Source organism: Cucumis sativus, chromosome 7 (assembly GCF_000004075.3).
Source record: "Cucumis sativus cultivar 9930 chromosome 7, Cucumber_9930_V3, whole genome shotgun sequence".
NCBI lineage: Eukaryota > Viridiplantae > Streptophyta > Magnoliopsida > Cucurbitales > Cucurbitaceae > Cucumis > Cucumis sativus.
The window spans coordinates 18,654,200-18,680,329 of NC_026661.2; the positions used below are offsets into that span (position 1 = coordinate 18,654,200).

Sequence of the window (26,130 nt, forward strand, 5' to 3'; positions counted from 1 at the left end):
AGCAATTGATATTTTTTCTAGGCCTAATGCTATTTTTTTATAGATTATAATTAAATTCCACAGAGTTGCACGAATTTTCTTTTTAAATTGTTTGCTAATTATTGAAAAAAAGATTCATCTTTTATCAGTCTAGAATTGATTTTTTTATGAAATTCCCAAAAAAAAAAAAAACTTTCTCGATTAATTATTAGGATATTTTTGTAGAAATATTTCATCATTCAATGCACATACCAATGAAGAAATAATTAAAATAAAAAGTACAAGATTTTGAAGTACACATAGTTTAGCTAATCATAAATTTTCAATTTATTAGTAAATACATTACATGGTACAAAAGAATTGTAGGTGAGAGATCAAACTATATCCATCATTAATTAATTAGCCTTTAAATAGAAAGAGATCAAATTATTTGGTATAATTTAAACAACCAAACACACCTCTTTCCATTGGCAGATATTGCCAAAGAGAAAACATTAATGCCATTTGCCCAACCACACAAACCAATTTTGGTACCATCTTAAACTTGGATCTTTGGAATAATTATTCTTCCATGATCAAAAAGATCAATGTTTCCACCAATCTTCATATTAGTTTTAATACGATCATATGAAACAGTAGTGCCAATCTTTCTGTTATTAGCTGTAATTTTGATATTGGATGATGAATCTTTGTTATCTTTATTCTGTGTAATTCTAGTCTCAATCGGACGAGTAGTTTCGGGAGCTAATTCTTTAGGATCTATCATGTTTGAGTTAGGTGCAACGCCACGATTCTTGATCACTAGCATCCCAACACCACTTGATCCAAATGAACCGCTGTCAAAGTCGTCGAAAAAGCCACTGGCCCCAACTTTAGCACAATATTGCCAAACAAACACTAAGAAAAGGGTGGGTAAGAGCTTGAAACATCTTGCCGCAGCCATGGTAGTTGAGTGTATTGAAATTGATGATTAGGTTAAGGAAAGTTTTGTGGGTGTATTTTGAAATTTTGGAATGATCAAAAGGCCTATATATATTTGTTTCACTGGCTACTATATTTATCTAACTCTAACAAGAGTATATTTTTGGTTGCCTTTTCTTGTTGATTATGAGCTGTTTTGAAACAATAAATTTTCTAATTTTCTAATTGATCCCTTGTATCTACTCAAATTTTGTCTTCCTATTTTTCAAATTTCAGAACTAAATTTTTAGCTAATTGAAAGTTTCAAATTGAGAAATCACAATCCGGAAACAATAATCAAACACATTTTAAGAAACAAACCAAAAAGAAAAAAAAAAGCGCGCTTTCTTCATCACATCCTTGATTTTTAATGCTTGTTTTTCTCTAAACAACAACCAAACTGTTCAAGAGCATTTAAATTGCATCATAAAATTAAGGAGCACAAATATTTCTGCATTTAGCGATTAGTAAATGGTTTTCAGGGGAAATGGTAGATGGAACTACTTAACAAGCTGTGTTTCCAATCCACATTCCTTCAGCCACATTAGTCTTCTCATATCAACAATCTCCTTGCACATAAATCCCAGGACTGCCCTTTCCACTGGATTCATACTCTTTACAATGTTGTTTACCGTGCATCTAATCATCCCATCGCTTTCATTTTCACTGCAACGATATGGGAGTTGAGCAGAATTTCTGTAAAATTGTTGACATCCACCACAAGGCTATAATATGAACAGTAAAAGTAACGATTTTGTATGGATCACGTGATAATGGTTACCTAGATTGAAAAAATGTTTTTGAGTCGGTAACTTCTGAAATATCTTCACTGTGATTAGCGTTCACTACCCAACTAGTGAACCATGGGATTTAGTAATCGCTAATGTAATAAAATTCATAATTGAATATGAGGCTGGGTGTATTAATCCAAGAGGATTACCCATATTAATTTGATTTTGATGAAAGTAGATACCCAAAATGCATGATTAGAATCATAATAAAAATTTAATTGATTAAACAAGGAAAAGTCACTTGCCAATTCATAATTAGACGTTTCCTGCCTTGATCGTGTGCTCTTAATTTGTTCAGCATAATTTGGTTCCAACTACTTCTAGCCCTAATTAATAAAGGAAGAAAACACAAAAATTAATCAAATAAAGAGTTTATGAAAACGATACCTACAAAGATAGGTAAGTAAACCAGGGGAGAAAAATATTGACTAACATGGTGATGTTGAATTCGAGAGAGAAAAATTAATGAAAATCCTACTAATAGAAGCATGAGGAAAGACTCGCCCCTTTTTTGGCTTTTTTATATCCAAATATTATCGTTGTGGTCCTTATCAATCAACACTTCATCTCAATTATGAATTTCAAATTAAACACTAACAAGTAGAATGGAAAATGCACAAAAATGATTACACAAAATTAATGTGGCAATTTGTGATTGGTCTCAAAATTTCCTATTGAGACAGCTTGTGATCATATACTATAGTTGTTGGACTGAGAAGGAAACCCATAAAAGTTGTTGTGGTTGATTTTCTTGCACCACATTCTTTCCTTTGTCCCCAGATTTGACAATATGAGTTTGATTGACTCTAACAGTTTCACAAATTTGCATTTGATCTTACCAATTTCATGATCTTGCTCCTCGACAACTTTCATTAGAAAATTTATTTTCCTCTCCATCTCTACAATGGCAGTCTCGACTGTTACATCAGCCATCGTGACATACATTACTTTAAGGTGTGATTTTTGCCCGGATAGATCAGAAGCAAGAATAAAGTTGTCGAACAAATTAAAGATTTTCTTTGATAATGATCCAACCTTTAGAAGATTCTATCAATTGCTTAAGGATGCTCTGCGTGATGACAAAACCTTGATCATGCTCCTAGATGATCCCTTTTGAACAACTGTGGATGACAAGTCTCGTGTAAATGTCGCTTGCAACAAAAGATTTGGATGCAGTTTTCTTTGGTGTCATTGGTTTGCTTGTAGATTTAGATGACTAGAGAGATGAGAGGTAGAGATGTCTCTCTGGACGTGTCAATTTGTTCGCACGAGATTTTTGAAAAAATTTGATTCGTGGAGTTGAACTTATTCTGATTTAATGTGATGTGGTTTGATCTCTAGAATTTGATCCTTTTATTCTCTTCGTTGAACGTCTATGCATGATTTGGAGGAAGCGAAGCATATGATGTTTTTTAAGGTTGTTGAATGCCTACGTTTGATTTTAGAAAGTAAAGCACGTAGTGTTCTTGAAGTTAGTTGAACGTCTACACTTGATTTGAGGAAGCAAAGCACATGATGTTCTTGAATTTGGTTGAACGCCTACGTTTAATTTGAGGAAGCGGAGCACGTATTGTTCTTGAAGTTTGAATGTTGAAAGAAAAATTGTATTTTTGACTCTTAAAATCTTCTAGCTTTGGGAGAATTATCTCTAGATTTTCTTGAGTAAAACATTTTCAACCCTTGCAATAAGGAGAACTCTATTTATAGTGTTCTATAGTGGGCTTTATACTCTGAAACCTTATTAGTCCATGGACCAGATCCATGGATTTTGGTCATAGCCTATTTAAGCTTATTTCACATGGATTTGGGTCATAGCCTATGAGCTAAATTGAGCTTATTTTTTTTGGCTCAATTAAACTTGGTCTAAATAATAATTAACTTGATCCAACGTCCATAATGAAAACATGTAGCTTGGCCAATTTATGTTTTCAATTTTAATTTGGGACACATGTCAATTTTTTTAATTAGTTTCACATTTAATCATTTGTATTTTTTATCAATTTAGTAAATGATGCGGTAATATGTGATTGGTCTCAAAATTTTCTATTAACACTTATAATGAAAAAAAAATTGCATTAGATGACAAAAAATGTAGAAAAAATAGCTCATTAAGACTTCTTTTTTTTTTTCATATTGCAAATTTAACAAATATAACGGTAATCAGATGGTTATGCTTTCAAATTTGCTATTTTTACAAATTTAACTTGAAAATGTAAATATCATAATTTGGAAAATAAAATCAAATGAAACATATACAAGGGCGTTATCTACAACACAAAACAAGAAAACACAAAACAAGAAAACACAGAACACACAAAACACACAAAACAAGAAAGGGAAGATTTGAATAATCAAATACACAAAAAAGTCTCAAAGATAGGGTGAAAAGAATTTAAACGCCATGAAATGATTACATAAGACGAAAATAAATTCCACATTTATTCAATAAAAAAAAATCACAAACAAACAAAAAGAAAGAAAAAACCAAGAAAACCCAAAGTAAAAATATCAAAACAATCGCTAATACAAAATACAAGTTAAAAGAATAAATCTAAATTAGAATACCAAAAGTAAAAATATCAAAACAATCCCTAATACAAAATAGAAGCTAAAAGAATAAATCTAAATTTAAAATGTCTCATCAAAAGACATTGCACAACGACAAGAAAGTGAAAATTATAGAACACAATCCCTAATGCAAAATGCAAACTAAAATATAATAAATTTAAATTAAAAAGATATTTCACAACAAAGAACTAAAAGAAATAGATGAAAGTGAAAATTTTAGAATAATCTATAAGGCAAAAATGTAAACTAAAATATATAATAAATTTTAAATTAAAAAGACATTGGACAAAAAAGAACTAAAAGAAAAAGAAGAAACTCAAAATTTCAAAACAATCAATAATACAAAGTGTAAGGAAGCTAAAAGATAATGAATCTAAATTTAATACATCTCATGAAAAGATATCGTACAACAAAAGACAAAAAAAATAAAAAAAAAAACTAAAAGTTCAAAAACAAGGTAGAAGATAATAAATCTAAATTAAAAGTCTGCATGAAAACATCAGCAAAGGACAAAAAAATCTCAATTTTTTTAAAAAACAATCCATAATACAAAATTGTCTCCTCAAAAGTCATTGCATAACAAAGAACCAAAAAATAAAAAAGAAAATAAAAAAGAAAATAAAAAATTTAAAACAATCCACAGTTCAAAAATGCAAACTAAAACATAATTAATCAAAATTTAAAATGTCTCCTAAAAAGACATCCTACAACAAACAAACAAAAAAAAAACTCAAAAATTTTAGAACAATCCATATAACACAAAATTCAAGCAAGCTAAAAAATATTCTTTCAGTTAAAAATGTCTCTTAAGAGACATTGCACAACAAAGAACTAAAAAAAAAGCAAAAACTCAAAATCTCAAAATAATCTATACATCACACCAACTTAATACACACGAGACTAAATTAAAAATGTGTCCTAAAAAGACATTTCGCAACAAAGAATCGAAAGCAAAGTTTCAAAACAATCGATAATATGATGCAAGTAAGCTAAAAGATAATAAATCTAAATTAAAAATATCTCATAAAAGATATTACACAACAAAAAAAACCAAGAAGAGAATGAAAAAAACTCAATTTAAAAAAAACAATACATAATGCAGCAAACAAGCTAAAAAATATTTAAACTATAAATGTCTCGTAAAAAAGTCATCGTACAACAAAAGACAAAAAAAAACTCAAATTTCATAACAGGCTATAACAAAAAATGCAAGCTAAAAAAATAAGTTTAAATTTAAAATGTCTCGTAAAAAGACATGTCACAACAAATGACAAAATAAAAAAAAAAAAAGAGAGGTCAAAATTTCATAACAATTCAAGCAAGCTAAAAAATAAAGAACCCAAGTTTAAAATGTCTCAGGATATCACACAACAAATAATAAGAAAAGAAGAAGAAAAACACAAACTCTAAATTTTAAAACAATCCATATCCAAGCAAGCTTAAAAAGAATCAAAATTAAAAATGTGTCATACAAAAATATTGCACAACAAAGGACCAAAGCAAGAAAAGGAAGAAACTCAAGATTTCAATTCATAATACAAAATGAAAACAGGCTAAAAAATATCTAAACTAAAAATGACTCGTAAAAAGTCATTGAATTACAAACTAAAAAAAAATCAAAATTTCATAACAATCCCATAACACAAACGGGTCTTTCACAGTAAATTACAAGAAAAGGAAAAAAGAAAATCAAAATCTCATGACAATCATACAAAATTCAAGCAAGTAAAAAATAAATAAACCTAAGTAAAAAAAATGCCTCATAAAGAGATATTAGAGACATCGCACAATGACAAAGGACCAAAAAGAAATAGGAAAAACATAAACCGAAAATTTCAGAATAATTCATAATATAAAATGCAAGGAAGCTAAAAGATAATAAATCTAAATTAAAATTATCTCACAAATATAGCCAAAAGACAAAAAGGAAAGAAAAGAAGAAGAAACTCAAAATTCTAAAAACAATTCATAATGCATAAGGCAAACAAACTAAAAAATAATAAATCTAAACAAAAAAGGTCTCATAAAAGACAAAAAAAAAAAATCAAGATTTTAGAACAATCAATAGTACAAAAATGCAAACTAAAATATAATAAATTTAAATTAAAAATGTCTCCAAAAAAGACATTGCACAACAAAGAAAAAAGCTCGAAATTTCATAACAATTCATATATACAAAATGCAACCAAACTAAAAATAATGAAGAACAAAAGACCAAAAAAAAGTACAAAACAGAGACTGAAAATTTCAAAACAACTCATAATACAAACAAACTAAAAGATAATAAATCTAAATTAAAAATGTCTCATAAAAATACATCATACACCAAAAGACTAAAGGAAGAAAAAGAAACTCAAAATTTCAAAAAACAATTCATAATACAAAATGCAAATCAACCGGAAAGATAATAAATCTGAAAAGACTTACACACCAATGGACCAGTAAAAGAAAAACAAACCTCAAAATTTCAAAAAATCCATAATACAAGATGTAAGAAGGTAAAAAAATATAAATAGAAACTAAAAATGTCGCCGAAATAGACATTGCACAACAAAAACCAAAGAAAATACAACAGAGAAAATTGTGAATCGTTAAATCACCAAAATAAAATTATTAGGACACGGGAAGAAAATAAATTTCACATTTGTTCAAACAAAAAAAAAGTATGACCAACTTAAGTAAATAAAATATAAAGAAAGAAAGAAAAGGAAGAACAGATACCAAAAGATAAAATGTTCACATAAAATAGAACAAAAGAAAAAAGAGAACCAACTCAAAATTATAAATAACCCATAATACAAAATGCAATAGAAATCTAAATTAAAAATGTCTCATAAACAGACATTGCACACAACAAATGACCAAATGCAATAGAAATCTAAATTAAAAATGCCTCATAAAGACCAAATGCAATAGAAATCTAAATTAAAAATGTCTCATAAGTAGACATTGCACACAACAAATGACCAAAGGAAAATAATATACAATAGAAAAATTGAATAAGTTTAAATTTAAAATGTCTCGTAAAAAGACATGTCACAACAAATGACAAAATAAAAAAAAGAAAAAAAAAGAGAGGTCAAAATTTCATAACAGTTCAAGCAAGCTAAAAAATAAAGAACCCAAGTTTAAAATGTCTCAGGATATCACACAACAAATAATAAGAAAAGAAGAAGAAAAACACAAACTCTAAATTTTAAAACAATCCATATCCAAGCAAGCTTAAAAAGAATCAAAATTAAAAATGTGTCATACAAAAATATTGCACAACAAAGGACCAAAGCAAGAAAAGGAAGAAACTCAAGATTTCAATTCATAATACAAAATGAAAACAGGCTAAAAAATATCTAAACTAAAAATGACTCGTAAAAAGTCATTGAATTACAAACTAAAAAAAAATCAAAATTTCATAACAATCCCATAACACAAACGGGTCTTTCACAGTAAATTACAAGAAAAGGAAAAAAGAAAATCAAAATCTCATGACAATCATACAAAATTCAAGCAAGTAAAAAATAAATAAACCTAAGTAAAAAAAATGCCTCATAAAGAGATATTAGAGACATCGCACAATGACAAAGGACCAAAAAGAAATAGGAAAAACATAAACCGAAAATTTCAGAATAATTCATAATATAAAATGCAAGGAAGCTAAAAGATAATAAATCTAAATTAAAATTATCTCACAAATATAGCCAAAAGACAAAAAGGAAAGAAAAGAAGAAGAAACTCAAAATTCTAAAAACAATTCATAATGCATAAGGCAAACAAACTAAAAAATAATAAATCTAAACAAAAAATGTCTCATAAAAGACAAAAAAAAAAAATCAAGATTTTAGAACAATCAATAGTACAAAAATGCAAACTAAAATATAATAAATTTAAATTAAAAATGTCTCCAAAAAAGACATTGCACAACAAAGAAAAAAGCTCGAAATTTCATAACAATTCATATATACAAAATGCAACCAAACTAAAAATAATGAAGAACAAAAGACCAAAAAAAAGTACAAAACAGAGACTGAAAATTTCAAAACAACTCATAATACAAACAAGCTAAAAGATAATAAATCTAAATTAAAAATGTCTCATAAAAATACATCATACACCAAAAGACTAAAGGAAGAAAAAGAAACTCAAAATTTCAAAAAACAATTCATAATACAAAATGCAAATCAACCGGAAAGATAATAAATCTGAAAAGACTTACACACCAATGGACCAGTAAAAGAAAAACAAACCTCAAAATTTCAAAAAATCCATAATACAAGATGTAAGAAGGTAAAAAAATATAAATAGAAACTAAAAATGTCGCCGAAATAGACATTGCACAACAAAAACCAAAGAAAATACAACAGAGAAAATTGTGAATCGTTAAATCACCAAAATAAAATTATTAGGACACGGGAAGAAAATAAATTTCACATTTGTTCAAACAAAAAAAAAGTATGACCAACTTAAGTAAATAAAATATAAAGAAAGAAAGAAAAGGAAGAACAGATACCAAAAGATAAAATGTTCACATAAAAATAGAACAAAAGAAAAAAGAGAACCAACTCAAAATTATAAATAACCCATAATACAAAATGCAATAGAAATCTAAATTAAAAATGTCTCATAAACAGACATTGCACACAACAAATGACCAAATGACCAAATGCAATAGAAATCTAAATTAAAAATGCCTCATAAAGACCAAATGCAATAGAAATCTAAATTAAAAATGTCTCATAAGTAGACATTGCACACAACAAATGACCAAAGGAAAATAATATACAATAGAAAAATTGAATAAGTTTAAATTTAAAATGTCTCGTAAAAAGACATGTCACAACAAATGACAAAATAAAAAAAAGAAAAAAAAGAGAGGTCAAAATTTCATAACAATTCAAGCAAGCTAAAAAATAAAGAACCCAAGTTTAAAATGTCTCAGGATATCACACAACAAATAATAAGAAAAGAAGAAGAAAAACACAAACTCTAAATTTTAAAACAATCCATATCCAAGCAAGCTTAAAAAGAATCAAAATTAAAAATGTGTCATACAAAAATATTGCACAACAAAGGACCAAAGCAAGAAAAGGAAGAAACTCAAGATTTCAATTCATAATACAAAATGAAAACAGGCTAAAAAATATCTAAACTAAAAATGACTCGTAAAAAGTCATTGAATTACAAACTAAAAAAAAATCAAAATTTCATAACAATCCCATAACACAAACGGGTCTTTCACAGTAAATTACAAGAAAAGGAAAAAAGAAAATCAAAATCTCATGACAATCATACAAAATTCAAGCAAGTAAAAAATAAATAAACCTAAGTAAAAAAAATGCCTCATAAAGAGATATTAGAGACATCGCACAATGACAAAGGACCAAAAAGAAATAGGAAAAACATAAACCGAAAATTTCAGAATAATTCATAATATAAAATGCAAGGAAGCTAAAAGATAATAAATCTAAATTAAAATTATCTCACAAATATAGCCAAAAGACAAAAAGGAAAGAAAAGAAGAAGAAACTCAAAATTCTAAAAACAATTCATAATGCATAAGGCAAACAAACTAAAAAATAATAAATCTAAACAAAAAATGTCTCATAAAAGACAAAAAAAAAAAAAATCAAGATTTTAGAACAATCAATAGTACAAAAATGCAAACTAAAATATAATAAATTTAAATTAAAAATGTCTCCATAAAAGACATTGCACAACAAAGAAAAAAGCTCGAAATTTCATAACAATTCATATATACAAAATGCAACCAAACTAAAAATAATGAAGAACAAAAGACCAAAAAAAAGTACAAAACAGAGACTGAAAATTTCAAAACAACTCATAATACAAACAAGCTAAAAGATAATAAATCTAAATTAAAAATGTCTCATAAAAATACATCATACACCAAAAGACTAAAGGAAGAAAAAGAAACTCAAAATTTCAAAAAACAATTCATAATACAAAATGCAAATCAACCGGAAAGATAATAAATCTGAAAAGACTTACACACCAATGGACCAGTAAAAGAAAAACAAACCTCAAAATTTCAAAAAATCCATAATACAAGATGTAAGAAGGTAAAAAAATATAAATAGAAACTAAAAATGTCGCCGAAATAGACATTGCACAACAAAAACCAAAGAAAATACAACAGAGAAAATTGTGAATCGTTAAATCACCAAAATAAAATTATTAGGACACGGGAAGAAAATAAATTTCACATTTGTTCAAACAAAAAAAAAGTATGACCAACTTAAGTAAATAAAATATAAAGAAAGAAAGAAAAGGAAGAACAGATACCAAAAGATAAAATGTTCACATAAAAATAGAACAAAAGAAAAAAGAGAACCAACTCAAAATTATAAATAACCCATAATACAAAATGCAATAGAAATCTAAATTAAAAATGTCTCATAAACAGACATTGCACACAACAAATGACCAAATGCAATAGAAATCTAAATTAAAAATGCCTCATAAAGACCAAATGCAATAGAAATCTAAATTAAAAATGTCTCATAAGTAGACATTGCACACAACAAATGACCAAAGGAAAATAATATACAATAGAAAAATTGAATAAGTTTAAATTTAAAATGTCTCGTAAAAAGACATGTCACAACAAATGACAAAATAAAAAAAAGAAAAAAAAGAGAGGTCAAAATTTCATAACAATTCAAGCAAGCTAAAAAATAAAGAACCCAAGTTTAAAATGTCTCAGGATATCACACAACAAATAATAAGAAAAGAAGAAGAAAAACACAAACTCTAAATTTTAAAACAATCCATATCCAAGCAAGCTTAAAAAGAATCAAAATTAAAAATGTGTCATACAAAAATATTGCACAACAAAGGACCAAAGCAAGAAAAGGAAGAAACTCAAGATTTCAATTCATAATACAAAATGAAAACAGGCTAAAAAATATCTAAACTAAAAATGACTCGTAAAAAGTCATTGAATTACAAACTAAAAAAAAATCAAAATTTCATAACAATCCCATAACACAAACGGGTCTTTCACAGTAAATTACAAGAAAAGGAAAAAAGAAAATCAAAATCTCATGACAATCATACAAAATTCAAGCAAGTAAAAAATAAATAAACCTAAGTAAAAAAAATGCCTCATAAAGAGATATTAGAGACATCGCTCAATGACAAAGGACCAAAAAGAAATAGGAAAAACATAAACCGAAAATTTCAGAATAATTCATAATATAAAATGCAAGGAAGCTAAAAGATAATAAATCTAAATTAAAATTATCTCACAAATATAGCCAAAAGACAAAAAGGAAAGAAAAGAAGAAGAAACTCAAAATTCTAAAAACAATTCATAATGCATAAGGCAAACAAACTAAAAAATAATAAATCTAAACAAAAAATGTCTCATAAAAGACAAAAAAAAAAAAAATCAAGATTTTAGAACAATCAATAGTACAAAAATGCAAACTAAAATATAATAAATTTAAATTAAAAATGTCTCCATAAAAGACATTGCACAACAAAGAAAAAAGCTCGAAATTTCATAACAATTCATATATACAAAATGCAACCAAACTAAAAATAATGAAGAACAAAAGACCAAAAAAAAGTACAAAACAGAGACTGAAAATTTCAAAACAACTCATAATACAAACAAGCTAAAAGATAATAAATCTAAATTAAAAATGTCTCATAAAAATACATCATACACCAAAAGACTAAAGGAAGAAAAAGAAACTCAAAATTTCAAAAAACAATTCATAATACAAAATGCAAATCAACCGGAAAGATAATAAATCTGAAAAGACTTACACACCAATGGACCAGTAAAAGAAAAACAAACCTCAAAATTTCAAAAAATCCATAATACAAGATGTAAGAAGGTAAAAAAATATAAATAGAAACTAAAAATGTCGCCGAAATAGACATTGCACAACAAAAACCAAAGAAAATACAACAGAGAAAATTGTGAATCGTTAAATCACCAAAATAAAATTATTAGGACACGGGAAGAAAATAAATTTCACATTTGTTCAAACAAAAAAAAAGTATGACCAACTTAAGTAAATAAAATATAAAGAAAGAAAGAAAAGGAAGAACAGATACCAAAAGATAAAATGTTCACATAAAAATAGAACAAAAGAAAAAAGAGAACCAACTCAAAATTATAAATAACCCATAATACAAAATGCAATAGAAATCTAAATTAAAAATGTCTCATAAACAGACATTGCACACAACAAATGACCAAATGCAATAGAAATCTAAATTAAAAATGCCTCATAAAGACCAAATGCAATAGAAATCTAAATTAAAAATGTCTCATAAGTAGACATTGCACACAACAAATGACCAAAGGAAAATAATATACAATAGAAAAATTGAATAAGTTTAAATTTAAAATGTCTCGTAAAAAGACATGTCACAACAAATGACAAAATAAAAAAAATAAAAAAAAGAGAGGTCAAAATTTCATAACAATTCAAGCAAGCTAAAAAATAAAGAACCCAAGTTTAAAATGTCTCAGGATATCACACAACAAATAATAAATGAGTAAGATTTAGAATTTTAAAAAAAAAAAAAAAGACCCAACTAAAGTGAAACTAGAAGACACGTGTCTTCTATTAAGGTAGAGTTAAGGTAATATAGAAAAATGATTCCCGGACAACCAACTTTTCTAAAATCACCTTAAAATTACCAAGGATGCTCTCCAATATCAAAAGAAATGATAAAGGAAAAAGGCAATAATATACAAAAAAACACACAAGCAAAATTCCAAAAGATTAAAGAAAAAGAACAGAAAAACCTGAGAGGGAAAGCATGTGAAGTTTTTAACAACGGCACTCTATGATTTCCTCAGCAGAAATCTCCACAGAATCATCATCTTTTCATCTTCAGAGAAGCATTTCACATCTAAATTAGCATGTGGTGCTGCAGCAATATAAAAAGAACATACAAACATATCAGCTAAATATTGCTCAGTGCACATATGGAGAAAAATTATTGACGGTTATTATACCCTCTGTTTAGAATCATCAACCTTCTTGGCAGTAACTAGATTTTAACATCAAGAACCATTTCTGGTTCCTCCTCCTCTGAGAGTAACTTCAGACTCCATCTTATTCTTCTCTCCATCATCAACTTACTTGCACACTCAAATCTTCATTTAATTTGCTTTCTAATAATTCATCGGTTTTCCTTGACTCAGTCTTCTATTAAGGTAGTGTTAAGGTAACATAAAAAAATTAATTTCCAAACAACCAACTTTTCTTAAATAACCTTAAAATTACTAACACTCCCCAAAATCAAAAGAAATGATAAAGGAAAAAGGCAAAAATATATACAGAAAATCACACAAAGAAAAATTCAAACATATTAAAGAAAAATAATAGAAAAACCTGAGGGGGAAAGCAGGTGAGGTTTTTTACAACAGCGCTCTTTGATTTCCTCAGCAGAAATCTCCACAGAACCGTTCATCTTTGGAAGCTTCATTTACGAAGCTCATCAGAGAAGCATTTCATATCTAAATTAGCATGAGGTGATGCAGCAATATAAAGAACATAAAAACATATCAGCTAAATATTGCAAAAATGCACATGTGTAGAAAAAAATTGTTGAATAATTGGTTCCAATTTTTTAATTCCTTATTTTCCTTCCTGGGTTCCATTTTTTAGCCATATCATAGTTCTTCCACCCATGCTGCATCTCAAATTTTTCTCACTCAAAGTGCACCACTCTTCGTGCATTTTTTTGCCATATCATAGTTCTTCCACTCATGTTGCTTCTCAAATTTTTCTCACTCAAAGTACACCACTCTTTGCGCGCGCAAATGCCACGCCACTAACCAAAGGTCGCTCGAATGCTGTTCGGGCCGCTTGTACTCAGCAAAAGTTCCCTGCATTCAAACCAACCAAACACCCCTACAAAACTAAAAATCAAGACGTCAAGGTAATTTCTAGCTGAAACAAGAAAAATGAATTGTCTCCATTACTCTTAAGCCTAACATCAAACTGAGATGAATCAGAGACAGAAATCGAAACACATTTACCTCATCAATTGCTAATACATTTTTGGAGTAGTGGAAAGTGGTAATGTGAACGGCCAAAGCATGGACATAGGTTGGCACAAACACTAAATTGATCCTGAAGCACCCTTGCCCTCCCTCTGGTTACACATACTTCCCAGAACTTCCTTTCTTCTAACTTTGTTATCAGTGTTCATTCCCTTGTAGATTAACATACTGATGAATGCCACCAACAGAACCCAGAGCAAGAGAAACTTAGGAAGCCAAGCCCTCTTGGGTTGAATGAATGTGGACCCTTTTCTACTTCCAATTTGCTCATTAAACCTTACAGCCACTGAGGGGTGCCTCTACTGCATCTTCATACCCATCCGGTCATCCCAACAATTAAGTCTTTTCTTCCTTTTCTCTCTCCCTTCTTCCTCCTTTATCTTCTCATATTAAAGTTCCACAGAGAGACACACATAAGGTCACTTCTTCTGGAAAAAAAAACCAACAGATCATTTGTGAACCCCATTTCAATAGCCATGTGCGTGTTTAAATGCAAGCAAAAAACTAGAAAATAATGTAGAAGACAAAACTAAAGTGAAAGTAGAAGACAACACATGTCTTCAATTAAGATAGAGTTAAGGAAATATAGAAAAATTGATTTCTCGACAACCAATTTTTCTTAAATCACCTCAAAATTACTAGGGACACTCTTCTAAAATTAAAAGAAATAATAAAGGAGAAAACCTTATATATTCAGAAATTCCACAAGCAAAATTCCAAAATATTAAAGAAAAAGAATAGAAAAACCTGAGGGAAAGCTGGTAAGGTACGTTTTTTACAATGGCAATCTTTGATTTCTTCAGCAGAAATCTCCACAGAATCATCATCTTCAGAAGCTTCATTTACTTTTCATTTCAGAGAAGCATTTCACATCCAAATTAACCTGTGGTGCTGTAGCAATGTAAAAAACAGACAAACATATCAGCTAAATAATGTAGAAGACAAAACTAAAGTGAAAGTAGAAGACAACACATGTCTTCAATTAAGATAGAGTTAAGGTAATATAGAAAAATTGATTTCTCGACAACCAATTTTTCTTAAATCACCTCAAAATTACTAGGGACGCTCTTCTAAAATTAAAAGAAATAATAAAGGAGAAAACCTTATATATTCAGAAATTCCACGAGCAAAATTCCAAAATATTAAAGAAAAATAATAGAAAACCTGAGAGGGAAAGCTGGTAAGGTACGTTTTTTACAATGGCAATCTTTGATTTCTTCAGCAGAAATCTCCACAGAATCATCATCTTCAGAAGCTTCATTTACTTTTCATTTCAGAGAAGCATTTCACATCCAAATTAGCCTGTGGTGCTGTAGCAATGTAAAAAACAGACAAACATATCAGCTAAATAATGTAGAAGACAAAACTAAAGTGAAAGTAGAAGACAACACATGTCTTCAATTAAGATAGAGTTAAGGTAATATAGAAAAATTGATCTCTCGACAACCAATTTTTCTTCAATCACCTCAAAATTACTAGGGACGCTCTTCTAAAATTAAAAGAAATAATAAAGGAGAAAACCTTATATATTCAGAAATTCCACAAGCAAAATTCCAAAATATTAAAGAAAAATAATAGAAAAACCTGAGAGGGAAAGCTGGTAAGGTACGTTTTTTACAATGGCAATCTTTGATTTCTTCAGCGAAATCTCCACAGAATCATCATCTTCAGAAGCTTCATTTACTTTTCATTTCAGAGAAGCATTTCACATCCAAATTAGCCTGTGGTGCTGTAGCAATGTAAAAAACAGACAAACATATCAGCTAAATAATGTAGAAGACAAAACTAAAGTGAAAGTAGAAGACAACACATGTCTTCAATTAAGATAGAGTTAAGGTAATATAGAAAAATTGATTTCTCGACAACCAATTTTTCTTAAATCACCTCAAAATTACTAGGGACGCTCTTCTAAAATTAAAAGAAATAATAAAGGAGAAAACCTTATATATTCAGAAATTCCACAAGCAAAATACAAAATATTAAAGAAAAATAATAGAAAAACCTGAGAGGGAAAGCTGGTAAGGTACGTTTTTTACAATGGCAATCTTTGATTTCTTCAGCAGAAATCTCCACACAATCATCATCTTCAGAAGCTTCATTTACTTTTCATTTCAGAGAAGCATTTCACATCCAAATTAGCCTGTGGTGCTGTAGCAATGTAAAAAACAGACAAACATATCAGCTAAATAATGTAGAAGACAAAACTAAAGTGAAAGTAGACGACAACACATGTCTTCAATTAAGATAGAGTTAAGGTAATATAGAAAAATTGATCGCTCGACAACCAATTTTTCTTAAATCACCTCAAAACTACTAGGGACGCTCTTCTAAAATTAAAAGAAATAATAAAGGAGAAAACCTTATATATTCAGAAATTCCACGAGCAAAATTCCAAAATATTAAAGAAAAAGAATAGAAAAACCTGAGAGGGAAAGCTGGTAAGGTACGTTTTTTACAATGGCAATCTTTGATTTCTTCAGCAGAAATCTCCACAGAATCATCATCTTCAGAAGCTTCATTTACTTTTCATTTCAGAGAAGCATTTCACATCCAAATTAGCCTGTGGTGCTGTAGCAATGTAAAAAACAGACAAACATATCAGCTAAATAATGTAGAAGACAAAACTAAAGTGAAAGTAGAAGACAACACATGTCTTCAATTAAGATAGAGTTAAGGTAATATAGAAAAATTGATCTCTCGACAACCAATTTTTCTTAAATCACCTCAAAATTACTAGGGACGCTCTTCTAAAATTAAAAGAAATAATAAAGGAGAAAACCTTATATATTCAGAAATTCCACGAGCAAAATTCCAAAATATTAAAGAAAAATAATAGAAAAACCTGAGAGGGAAAGCTGGTAAGGTACGTTTTTTACAATGGCAATCTTTGATTTCTTCAGCAGAAATCTCCACAGAATCATCATCTTCAGAAGCTTCAGTTACTTTTCATTTCAGAGAAGCATTTCACATCCAAATTAGCCTGTGGTGCTGTAGCAATGTAAAAAACAGACAAACATATCAGCTAAATAATGTAGAAGACAAAACTAAAGTGAAAGTCGAAGACAACACATGTCTTCAATTAAGATAGAGTTAAGGTAATATAGAAAAATTGATTTCTCGACAACCAATTTTTCTTAAATCACCTCAAAATTACTAGGGACGCTCTTCTAAAATTAAAAGAAATAATAAAGGAGAAAACCTTATATATTCAGAAATTCCACAAGCAAAATACAAAATATTATAGAAAAATAATAGAAAACCTGAGAGGGAAAGCTGGTAAGGTACGTTTTTTACAATGGCAATCTTTGATTTCTTCAGCAGAAATCTCCACAGAATCATCATCTTCAGAAGCTTCATTTACTTTTCATTTCAGAGAAGCATTTCACATCCAAATTAGCCTGTGGTGCTGTAGCAATGTAAAAAACAGACAAACATATCAGCTAAATAATGTAGAAGACAAAACTAAAGTGAAAGTAGAAGACAACACATGTCTTCAATTAAGATAGAGTTAAGGTAATATAGAAAAATTGATCTCTCGACAACCAATTTTTCTTAAATCACCTCAAAATTACTAGGGACGCTCTTCTAAAATTAAAAGAAATAATAAAGGAGAAAACCTTATATATTCAGAAATTCCACAAGCAAAATTCCAAAATATTAAAAGAAAAATAATAGAAAAACCTGAGAGGGAAAGCTGGTAAGGTACGTTTTTTACAATGGCAATCTTTGATTTCTTCAGCAGAAATCTCCACAGAATCATCATCTTCAGAAGCTTCATTTACTTTTCATTTCAGAGAAGCATTTCACATCCAAATTAGCCTGTGGTGCTGTAGCAATGTAAAAAACAGACAAACATATCAGCTAAATAATGTAGAAGACAAAACTAAAGTGAAAGTAGAAGACAACACATGTCTTCAATTAAGATAGAGTTAAGGTAATATAGAAAAATTGATCTCTCGACAACCAATTTTTCTTAAATCACCTCAAAATTACTAGGGACGCTCTTCTAAAATTAAAAGAAATAATAAAGGAGAAAACCTTATATATTCAGAAATTCCACAAGCAAAATTCCAAAATATTAAAGAAAAATAATAGAAAAACCTGAGAGGGAAAGCTGGTAAGGTACGTTTTTTACAATGGCAATCTTTGATTTCTTCAGCAGAAATCTCCACAGAATCATCATCTTCAGAAGCTTCATTTACTTTTCATTTCAGAGAAGCATTTCACATCCAAATTAGCCTGTGGTGCTGTAGCAATGTAAAAAACAGACAAACATATCAGCTAAATATTGCCCAATGCACAGATGGAGAAAAATTATTGACAGTTATTAATACCCTATGTAATTTAGAATCAACAACCTTGTTTGCAGTAACTAGATTTTAACGTGTCATCAAGAACCATTTACGGTTCCTCCTCTGAGAGTAGCTTCAGACTCCATCCTATTCTTCTCTCCATCATCAAATTATACACTCAATTCTTCATCTATTTTGCTTCCTATTCCATCGGTTTTGTTAGACTCAATTTCCAATTCCGTATTTTCATTCTCAACTAAACATATCGTTGTGCAAAATAAAAAAGAACAAGACAATCACAAAATACAAACCTGAACTGTTTAGACATATGAACAATAATTGGTTTCATTTTCAAATTCCTTACTTTCCTTCACGTGTTCTGCACCAATTGCTATCAATCATCAAAATTTTCAACTAAACATATCTATATGCAAAACAAAAAAGAATAAGGAAATCAATAAATGCAAGCCTGAACTGTTAGGCATATCATCGAACAAAATGTGGACAGTAATTGGTTCCATTTTCTTTATATACATGCATATATTTGGAATAATATATATATATATATATATTATAAAAGATACATGTGAAGAATAGGTAATGCAAGGAGGACAAGGAGGATTCTTTAGCCTACTGGTAGAGTGAAAATGTTACAAAAATTCTGTAATTAAAAAAATTCAAAACTATGAATGCAATGGTAGAATGAAATGCACAAAAAAAAATGATTACACAAAAGAAATGAAAAAATAGACACAATAAAAGAAAAAAAATCTTCACAATGAAAAGAAAAAAAATCCAATAGATCGTTGGTAAAGAGAGTAGAATAATTTTGCTATGTCGTTGAAAGAAAATAAAGAAAATTAAATCAAAATAAACATATACCAAAAAAGTTATCTACAATTATGAACACATCAACAGCAATAGAACTAAACCAAAGAATTTCACATAAAAAAAATAAACAACACAAAAGAGTTCAGGAAGGAAAGATTCGAATAATCAAATAGACACGATAAAGTTTCAAACAGAGGGTGAAAAGAATTTGAACGTCATCGATAGGGGTGTAAATGGGTTGGGTTGGGAGACATTCTCAACCCAACCCATATTTTTACGAATTTGGTTGTCCGGTTTTTTTTTTCATTCCCAACCCAACGACCTCTTACACGATCGCTTAGCTTTCTAGACGATCATTTACTGACGCAATCGTTTAGCTTTCTACCTTCAAATGACCGTTTACTAACTTTCTAAACGATCGTTTACCCTCTTATGTGATCATTTAGCTTTCTATATGATCGTTTACCCTCTTACGTGATCGTTTAGCTTTCTATACGATCGTTTACCCTCTTACGTGATCGTTTAGCTTTCCATAGGATTGTTTACCCTCTTACGCGATCGTTTAGTTTTCTACATGATCGTTTATGATTACGCGATCATTTAAATTTCTACCTTCAAACAATCGATTATTTCTTACACGATCGGCTAACTTTCCATACTATCGTTTAAGTTTCTACACGATCGTTTCACACAAAATATTCCTAACTTTACTTTTATTAAATAAATAATATATATATATATATATATATATATTATTTTGGGTTGGGTTAAACCGAATTTTTTCAACCCCAACCCGAAAAAAGCCAAAATTTTGCACCCAACCAAACCCATATTATATAGGTTAGTTCGGATTGTCGGGTTATTCGGATCGGACTACTCACGCTCCTAGTCATCATAGAGAAAATGCAACTACATAAGAATAAAATAAATTCCACATTTGTTGAAAGAAAAACAATATCACCAACTAACAAAATAAAAGAAAGAAAATAAAAAATAGAGAATACTTTTAAAATATCGTAACAAACTCCACATTTCACAAAAATCCCTAATACAAAATGCAAGCTAAACAAATAAATCTAAAATTAAAAGACATCGCACAACAAATGACCATAAAAAGAAAACGAAAGTCAAAATTTTAGATCAATCCATAGTATAAAATGCAAACTAATTATCATAAATCTAAATTAAAAATGTGTCCTAAAATGACACAGCACAACAAAGAACCCCAAAAGAAGAAAATGAACCCCAAAAGAAGAAAATGAAAAGACATATGGCACAACAAATGACCAAAAAAAGAAGAAGAAAGTCAAAATTTCATAACAATACACAATACAAGTAATAAAAGAAATAATAAACCTAACTTAAAAAATGTCTCATAAAGAGACATCGCACGTACAAAGGACAAATAAAAAGAACCAGCGAAAACTCAAAATTGCATAATAATCCATTATACAAAATGCAAGGGAGCTAAAAGATAACAAATCTAAACTAAAAATATCTCAAGAAAATTCATCCCACAACAATAGACTAGAAAAGAAAAAAGAAGAAACTCAAAATTTCTTATTCAACAAGAACAATCAATAATCCAAGCAAGCTTGAAAAGATAATAAATAATCTAAATTAAAAATGTCTCATTAACAAACATCCCACAAGAAAAGAGAAAAAGAAAAACTCAAAATTACAAAAAAAACAATTCATAATACAAAATTCAAGCAAGCTAAAAATTAATAAACCTAAGTTTAAAATGTCTCATAAAGAGACATCGCACAACAAATGACCAAACAAAGGAAAAAACATAAACTAAAATTTTCAAAACAATCCATATTTCACAAAATAAAACAAAATAAAACAATCCATATCACCAACTAACAAAATAAAAGAAAGAAAATAAAAAATAGAGAATACTTTTAAAATATCGTAACAAACTCCACATTTCACAACAATCCCTAATACAAAATGCAAGCTAAACAAATAAATCTAAAATTAAAAGACATCGCACAACAAATGACCATAAAAAGAAAACGAAAGTCAAAATTTTAGATCAATCCATAGTATAAAATGCAAACTAATTATCATAAATCTAAATTAAAAATGTGTCCTAAAAATGACACAGCACAACAAAGAACCCCAAAAGAAGAAAATGAACCCCAAAAGAAGAAAATGAAAAGACATATGGCACAACAAATGACCAAAAAAAGAAGAAGAAAGTCAAAATTTCATAACAATACACAATACAAGTAATAAAAGAAATAATAAACCTAACTTAAAAAATGTCTCATAAAGAGACATCGCACGTACAAAGGACAAATAAAAAGAACCAGCGAAAACTCAAAATTGCATAATAATCCATTATACAAAATGCAAGGGAGCAAAAAGATAACAAATCTAAACTAAAAATATCTCAAGAAGATTCATCCCACAACAATAGACTAGAAAAGAAAAAAGAAGAAACTCAAAATGAATTCAACAAGAACAATCAATAATCCAAGCAAGCTTGAAAAGATAATAAATAATCTAAATTAAAAATGTCTCATTAACAAACATCCCACAAGAAAAGAGAAAAAGAAAAACTCAAAATTACAAAAAAAACAATTCATAGTACAAAATTCAAGCAAACTAAAAATTAATAAACCTAAGTTTAAAATGTCTCATAAAGAGACATCGCACAACAAATGACCAAACAAAGGAAAAAACATAAACTAAAATTTTCAAAACAATCCATAATCAAATCAAGCTTAAAAAGATAATAAACACAATCTAAATTCAAAATGTACGCACAACAAAGGAAGAAAAAAAGAAGAAACTCAAAATTTAAAAAAAAAAAAAAAAAAAAAACCATAATATATACAAAATGCAAACAAAGCTAAAAAATATATAAACTAAAAATGACTCAAAAAACTCATCGAACAACAAAGGAAAAAAGAAATCAAAACAATCCCAAAACATAAAATGCAATCTAAAAGAATAAATTTAAATTAAAAATGTCTCATAAAAAGACATGGCACAACAAATGATCAGAAAAAGAAAAAAAGAAAGTCAAAATTTCAAAACAATCCATCATACAAAATTCAAGCAAACAAAAAAATAATAAACCTAAGTTAAAAATTGTCTCAAAAAGTGACTGATACACAGTGACAAAGGACAAGAAATAAGAAAAAACATAAACTAAAAATTTCATAATAATCCATAATACAAAATGAAAGAAAACTAAAAGATAATAAATCAAAATTAAAAATATCTCATAAAAAGAAATCACACAGCAAAAAAACCATAAAAAAAAAAAGGAGAAACTCAAAATTTCAAAAAACAATCCATAAAACCAAATGCAAACAAATTAAACTAAAAATAATAAATCTAAACTAAAATGTCTCATAAAAAGTCATCACACAAACAAAGGATAAAAAAAAAGAACTCAAAATTTAAGAACAATCAATAATGCAAAAATGCAAATTAAAAGATAATAAATTTAAATTTAAAATGTCTCCTAAAAAGACATTGCACAACAAATTAATGCCGAAAAAGAATAAAAGGAAAAACTCAAAATTTCAAACAATCAATATATAATATAAAATATATACAAGCAAGCTAAAAAATTAACCTAATTATATATACAAGCAAGCTAAAAAATAAACCTAAATTAAGATTGGAATAAAGAGACATTGCACAACAAATGACAAAAAGAAAAAGTTAAAAAAAAACTCAAATTTTCATAACAATCCATACATACAAATGCAAGCAAGCTAAAAAATAATAGACCTAAATTGATAAATCTCATAAAGAGACAACAAAAGACCAAAAAAAATAGAAACTCAAAATATCAAAACAATCTATTAATTATACAAGCAAGCAAAAAATTAATAAGTATAAGTTAAAAATGTCTTATAAAAAATATGGTGCAACCAAGGACCAAAGGAAGAAGAAGAAACTCAAAATTTCAAAAACCAATCCATAATACAAAATGCAAAACAAGCTAAAAGATACTAAATCTAATCATAAAAAAACTGCATAATAATGGACCAGAAAAATAAAAAGAAAAAACTTAAAATTTCGAAACAATCATAATACAAAATGCAAGAATGCAAGAAGATAAAAGACGAAATAAATCTAAATTAAAAATGGCTCGTGAAAAAACATTGCACACAACAAATGACCACAATAAATAAAGATGGCCACACAGCAGTTCAATAAAAAAAACAAAAACTGCCACACATTAATAAAACACAAAAGTGAGAAAAATGAATATAATATCTAGAAGAGTGACAGTTATTTGAACAATCCAATAGATCAACCAGAAAACAGCCAAAACTAAAAGAATGTCATGTAAAAGAGGGGAGGGATTGAACTTTTTGAACCCCTGTATAGGTGCAGATAACAAAGGCCAAAGAAAATAAAACCTACCGTCTCCAACCAGAAATAAACATAATATTGATTATTCAATCGTGGTAACCAAATGAGTAAGATTTAGAATTTAAAAAAAAAAAAAAAAAAGACCCAACTAAAGTGAAACTAGAAGACACGTGTCTTCTATTAAGGTAGAGTTAAGGTAATATAGAAAAATGATTTCCGGACAACCAACTTTTCTAAAATCACCTTAAAATTACCAAAGGATGCTCTCCAATATCAAAAGAAATGATAAAGGAAAAAGGCAATAATATACAAAAAAATCACACAAGCAAAATTCCAAAATATTAAAGAAAAAGAATAGAAAAACCTGAGAGGGAAAAAGCATGTGAGGTTTTTAACAACGGCACTCTATGATTTCATCTGCAGAAATCTCCACAGAATCATCATCTTTTCATCTTCAGAGAAGCATTTCACATCTAAATTAGCATGTGGTACTGCAGCAATGTAAAGAACATACGAACATATCAGCTAAATATTGCTCAATGCACATATGGAGAAAAATTATTGACGGTTATTAATACCCTCTGTTTAGAACCATCAACCTTCTTTGCAGTGAAGCATTTCTGGTTCCTCCTCTGAGAGTAACTTCAGACTCCATCTTATTCTTCTCTCCATCATCAACTTACTTACACACTCAAATCTTCATCTAATTTGCTTTCTAATAATTCATCGGTTTTCCTTGACTCAGTTTCCAATTTCGTATTTTCTTTCACGGGTTCTGCACCAATTGTTATCATTCATCAAACTTCTCAACTAAACATATCGTTGTGCAAAGCAAAAAATAACAAGGCAATCAAAAAATCCAAACCTGAACTGTTAGACATATCATCAATAGACATATGAACAATAACTGGTTTCATTTTCTAATTTCTTGCATTCCTTCACGAGTTCTGCACCAATTGCTATCAATCATCAAAATTTTCAACTAAATAGATCTATATGCAAAACAAAAAAGACCAAGGAAATCAACAAATGCAAACCTGAACTGTTGGGCATATCATCCAACGACATGTGTCCTAATTGGTTCCATTTACTGATCTCCCCCTAAACTCAAGTTGCACCTGGGCGTGATCAAGTCGTAATTGCCACATCACTGAGGGCCTTTCTTCTTTTCGAAGTTCTCAAAGCAGTTAGTGGAATTTTCGATAAATAACCTCTGCTTCCATCGTCGATGCAGGTACTCCAGATCTATCAAGGCTCAAAAACTCCTCCATTCCTTCAACCTATACCAAGAGGGAATAAGGAAATATCTAAATTAACTTTCAAAACCCTAGAAAAATCACCAAAATCACACGATTAAACTACATAATCAATAAACGATTCAGGTACTCCAAATCTATCACCACAAAAACTCGAGCAAACGATCCAAAATCAAAAGATGAACGACACTACAGGAACGAAGATAACTCACTGATTGAAAATCGAACAGCAAGAGCATCGGCCATGGCGACATTAGTGATATTGGCTGGAATCTTATTCCTCTTACAAAGGCTTGGAGCTCTATCCATGGCGAAACGAAGATAAAAATTTTGTTTTCATTAAGAAATTTTGACGGTGCCAAAAGAAACAAAGCAATTCCATGAAGTAGAGAAGTGGAGTGGCTTTAAAAAGGATTTTCCTGTAGATATGTGACCGTTCAAATAGTGAATTTTGAATTTTGAATTTTGAAAATTATGGGCTAAGCAAACAGGTCCATGGACTTCGGTTTAATTACTTAATAAATAAATATAATACATTTTAAATTTTTACGTTACTTTTTTAAATATTATAATGTAAGAAATTGCATGCATTGATCAAATTTAATATTTCTAAATAGTAGGAAATGTTATTCATCAAATATAAAATTAAATTAATTATCAAAACAACAAGTTTTCGGATGTCTTTCGTTTTCATATCAAAATCATTTCCAACCATTTTTTTTATTTTTTATATATAATCAAATAAATCTTTAATATCTATTTTGATAGGATAATAATTATGTATATAGCAAACTATATCGACCATATAGATTTCTATTACTAATAGACTCTTATGGTCTACCCGTCATATTTACAATATGGTCTATCTTATATTTAAATAAATTGTGTTATATTTGTAATATTTTAAAATGTTGATAAATGTGCACAATTTTGCTGTTTCTCATGGTCTTGAAACTTCATCGAGTAGAAATAACAAAGTTTTGTCTTTTGGTATAGAAATTGAGAAGAAGAATGGTGCATCTCTAGGTCTCAAAGCTCACACGAGAAAGGTTCATGTT

The 26,130-nt window shown here is 28.7% G+C and overlaps 1 long non-coding RNA gene across 27 annotated transcripts; it reads right to left on the reverse strand.

Annotated features, from left to right (window-relative positions):
• Positions 1-1,265: 1,265 nt before the first annotated feature.
• LOC105436174 lies at positions 1,266-25,466 on the reverse strand. Of its 27 annotated transcripts, none has more exons than XR_004218267.1 (22): positions 25,285-25,465; positions 24,854-25,096; positions 24,682-24,763; positions 24,416-24,591; positions 24,181-24,307; positions 18,950-19,017; positions 18,705-18,836; positions 18,448-18,593; positions 18,028-18,173; positions 17,607-17,752; positions 17,189-17,334; positions 16,769-16,914; positions 16,349-16,494; positions 15,931-16,075; positions 15,511-15,656; positions 15,094-15,237; positions 14,323-14,774; positions 13,673-14,169; positions 13,294-13,486; positions 13,081-13,205; positions 1,721-2,056; positions 1,266-1,635 (listed from the first exon to the last, which is right to left on the reverse strand). It is a non-coding gene; the product is annotated as an uncharacterized LOC105436174 (long non-coding RNA). The 27 variants fall into 27 exon arrangements; XR_004218266.1 differs by having other exon boundaries at positions 18,705-18,840; XR_004218268.1 differs by having other exon boundaries at positions 18,950-19,062.
• Between the last annotated feature and the right edge of the window lie 664 nt (positions 25,467-26,130).